This window comes from Pterocles gutturalis, unplaced genomic scaffold (assembly GCF_000699245.1).
Source record: "Pterocles gutturalis isolate BGI_N339 unplaced genomic scaffold, ASM69924v1 scaffold25523, whole genome shotgun sequence".
Lineage (NCBI taxonomy): Eukaryota > Metazoa > Chordata > Aves > Pterocliformes > Pteroclidae > Pterocles > Pterocles gutturalis.
Genome location: NW_010126339.1, coordinates 3,086 through 7,621, shown reverse-complemented (window position 1 = coordinate 7,621; position 4,536 = coordinate 3,086). Strand labels below are relative to the sequence as shown.

General features: G+C 50.3%; 1 protein-coding gene across 1 annotated transcript in view; it reads left to right on the top strand.

The window, feature by feature from the left end:
- The window catches only part of LOC104465775 (pre-B-cell leukemia transcription factor 3-like), a gene marked incomplete at both ends in the record, with an annotated part of 9,224 nt that overhangs the window by 2,614 nt on the left and 2,074 nt on the right, over positions 1–4,536 (top strand). The gene's annotated exons all lie outside the window — the stretch shown is intronic.

Here is a 4,536-nt window from a genome sequence, read left to right as displayed (position 1 = left end):
TGAAGTGCAGCAGGGCGGTTGAACGTGACGGAGCTCGCAGGAAAGGCAGTGTGCCAGCGGGCGGCTGGGGTTGTGCTGGGGTACAGAGCGTGTGTGCAAAGACAAAGGTAGAAATGCAAAGGCGGTGAGGTTAGCACCCTGCTCTACGGCAGCTTTCTCTCTGCGCGGTCAGGGAGATTCCCGGCTGAGCCTCGCTGTTCGTTATGAATTCATTACGATGTACCGTGATTTCAGGGGAAGGCCAGGTTATTGACAAACATATAATCTATCTCTATGGATCAGAATTTCTTTGATTGCTTGAAGTTTTTTTCCTACACAAGCCAGAAATCCAGCCTCTCGATATACTGAAGTGACTCGGGTGGTTTCTCCGTAGCAGAAATGTGTTAGGCGGATTTGCTCCTTTTATCACATATAACAGGTGTTACTGGGAGGTTAAAGCAAGAAAATCAGCATCTGCCTCATCAGAGCTGCGCACTGTCCTTGGCTACAGCTGCTTTCTGTGTACATGTACAGCTCCGGATGGGTGTCCCATAGTGATGTCCAGGCTGATGACACTCCTCCATCGAGCTTTCCTTCACCTTTCTGTCACCAGATAGCTTGCAGAGCAAAACAGCGGTTTGCATTTCTTGTGGCCTTTTATGTTTGGATTATTCCCACGGCAAATCTGGCTCATGCAGCTTGGGAGAGGTGGTCCTTGGGTGTGAGGGAAGGCTCCCCAGCAGTTTCCAGGTTCTCCAGCCGCCCCGCTGCCCGTGGTGAGGGCTGGTGTGCCACCTCCTCGTGGCTCCAGCAGCTCTGCTTATCAATATTTCAGGTCCTTTAGCAGAACAATGCCTGCAGCGAATGTGTTAACTATTAATGATTGCAGGCTGCAGTATTGGCATTATTAGCAATGCAACCTTTAGCTTTATAATTAAGACCTGAGTTGAGATTTACTTTATAGGTCTCCCTTGAATGCATGAAAAATTCAGGCACTTTGTTAAAGACTCTGAAACAAAAGGCCGCCCATCTCCCCCAGGTTCGGTATTACCTGATTTTGGATGCCCCCCCAGTACAAACCCTAGCACAACTGCCCGAACGCATGGGTGGCCGGAGGACGCGTGCGTGTGCCTCGCTCGCTCCTGGCTCGTTCCTCGGCACACGGTGTGTATCGCTCCGAGCGGGTGGGAAGCGCCTGTGCCCGGTGCCAGGGAAGGAGAGGGATGGAGATGGGGAGAGTTTCTCCCAGTCCATTTACGAGTGGCTGTGGTGATGGGCAGGAATTTTGCAGGAGGAAGTTCAGCACCGAACTCATTCCCTCTCACATTGCTCCTTCATCGCTGTTGGCATCGTGTGAGCGACTGCAGCCCCGGCAGGTCCAGGGGCAGCCGTGGTGGCCGCTGGGCGGCTCCTCCATGCCCACAGGCATCTCTGGGACCAGCCAAACAGCCTGAGAGCATCCCGAGTACTGGGGCATCATGGTCTGCAGCCCTACGGCTTGTTGCTGGTTTCAGTTCCCTTGGCATGAGATGGTTTGTAGCAATTCCTCCAGCAAGCAGTGTCCTAGAATCTTGCCGTGTGAGCTGAGGCAGCCTGCTGTGCAGTTAGGAGAGGCAATGCCATCAACACCGATTTGGAGAACCCAAAAGTTCTTCAGCTCTGCTGGCAAAATGTAATTGGGAGAGATGACGTGGTGTAGAGAGCACAGCAGAGCTGCTGAGGAGATGGTTTCTGTCCAGGCAGCGGACGGGGCACGGTGCCTGGCAGGGAAGGAGGATCCCGCAGAGTGGACAGATAAAAAGCTGGATCTAGATAAGGCTGAAATGACTGAAGGAAATGAGATGGAACATTTGAGGAGCCATAACTGATGGCTTCTAGTGCTAATAGATCTGATTTCTTTCTTAATTGGTTGTTTGATAAGATTTAATGTATATGTTGTAGAATGAAATAAAAGGCAGGCAGCTGGCCCAAAAATGTAGCAGCAGCAGTGAGCCTGTGCCGTGAATATAGGTTTGTCTCTTTAATATTTGATAGGAGCATGAATTAGTTGTTTCTTGAATCCATTAGGAAGTGTGGGTGAGCGATGGGAGTAGCTGCACCGTGTCCTCCGTAGCAGCACATGCAGCATCCTGAGCTCTGCAGGGTCCCGTTCCCAGCCCAGAGCAAGGGCAGCGCTGGGCACACAGCCCGGCATGGGCTGCAGCGGTGCGTGGCCAGAGCTTCACTGGGAACGGCTGGGAAAAGCTCCGGAGGATGGGAAAGCCTGAAAACAGGGCTATGTGCCATCTAACGGGAGAGGAGCGTGTCTGTCTATGTGAGAGTGCCTGTGCTCAGCTGGTTGCTCCAGCTCCTGTTGCAGACAGACAATGTGGATATGATGGGTTTCCTAATCTTTGGTTTTGGCACTTCCAAAGGCTGCCCAGTGGACTGTGGGGTTCGTTGGTATTTACTAGGTCAAACCGGCTTGGAGTTGTTTTTCTTTGTGCTGAAAAGTGTGTCCATGTTTGAGGCCACCCAGCAGAAAAGCTCAGAGCGAGCACTGTGAAATCGCCCCGCGCAGGCTCTGCAGTGGCTGGCAGCAGAAGTCAGAGGATGCAACCCAGACATCAGGGTGAATTGAGCAGTCAGGTAAAACTGGCAGGAGGAGCATCGCCTGGGATAAGCAATGGCATCCAAGCCAGTGACTGAGCTGCACCTTGCACAGGGCTCTCATGGAAAATCTCTGCACACACGTAATCCCAGCCTCACCCCGGAGTCCCTCCGACTCGCCCTGCCTGGCACCGTGCCCTGCTTACCTCCCGTGCTGCAGACACCCCGGAGGGGCAAACTGCTGGAAAATGAAAACAAAACAAAACAAAAAAATACTCCAGACTCCTGGAGGTTGTGGTTCGTGTCTGCTGAAGAGGCTTTGTCCCCTCTCTGGCTGAGCTGGGCTGGCCCTGTGCCCTCTCCCCGATGATCCGAGGTGCAGCTCTCTTGGGCTGCCAGTGGTGTGTAAATGCTGGGGGCAGATTTGTGGCAGAACATTTGCTCCCTCAGACACTTAATTAGTGAGTGTTTTCGGTCGTCTTCTCCCCAGATTAGGCAGCTCACTGGAAATCTTGCTGCCATAGCACTTTACTGAGCTGCAGAGAAAATTGTCTCCCAGAATCAGTTAGTTGCAGATGGGAGATAGATGGTTTCAGTTTTGATATCGGTGTTTAAAATAATATGTAGAGAAGGTTTTTCAGGAAAAGCATAAAGACAAACTATTTATTAAGATGAGCACCTCGCACAATTTCATTTTTAAGAGTACAGAAAAGGTAATTCTGGGGAAAAAAATGTCCTTAACAGAGAACATTGTTGGCTGTAATTTAGAGCTACCCCATCAGCACGTGTTCGAGGGAGATAAACTGTATCATCTGTTCTCCCCTCGCCATGGCTGCGAGGCTGATGTTTTATACTTTTGCAGATGAGCCTCTTCCAGGGTGTCATGAACAACCATCAGTCTATCATGTGGGCTGCAGAAAGGGCAGAGTCATTGCTGAAAGCGTGTCAGTGGATTACAGCAATAAAATTTTTCACTGCTTCAAACAAAAGAAGGATGTGCTTGACAAGAGAATATATTTAAAATTCTTTTAAAGAAAGAATGCAGAAGCCGGGTTTCAACACCCCTCCTGCCCCTGCTTCTTCTGAGCCCGTGTCTGCTTGTGTCTGTAAGCGGATGGACAGGGAGGGCTGTGGACGGACAGGCTCCTTGGCTTCCTATGGGAAGCAAGGAAAAAAAAGATACAAGCTTAATTAAATAGTGTCTAGAGGTAAAACTCTTAGCTTTAGATCATGTACCATAATTGTGGCACATTGATTTTCAAAATTCCTATTTTATGCCATTTGACTAGGTATGGAACATAAACTGCGTGCTACAAACAACACTTAGAAACGCAATGGCAACATTTCCGTGATCCGTAAATCCGTAGTTCACTAATTGCAGCAGTGCTGCTCGCGTGTCAGCTGGGTCTTTGCCGAACGAGCGCTGATTTATCCTGTGAAATCAGCCAGTGTGGGAACATGAGGCAGCCCTGCCCCGTCCCCAATCCCACATTAGGCATCTTGATGATTTAAGTAATAATTTATTGTCTTTTTATTTAACATTGCAATTAACATGATAAATAAGTGCAACAGTATTGTTTGAAATGTAATATACAATTAAGCTCAATTAATTAATTGGCCTTCAATGATCAGGAGGAGAAAGATGTTCATTGTTTTTTTATGTGAAGAGATAGTTTGTTTTAATGAAAAATGTGTTGTGAAGCAGTTCGCGATGGAGACAACTTTTGTTTTTAGGGTGAGCGCGGGGCTGGGCGAGGAGCCAGGGCACCACGCCTCCTCCCGGTGCCGGTGCTGACTGGGGCAGCCCGGCACCAGCATCCCGTCCTTCCTTGGGGCCGGTGCCGGTGGCTCCGGGTGGGCAGGGGAAAGCTGCCATGGCGGTAAATCCAGCCTAAATCCTGCCCGGCACAGCCTCCGCTCCAGCGGTGCCCTGGCCCCATCCTGGGTGCGTCCAGCAGCCCGTGGCGG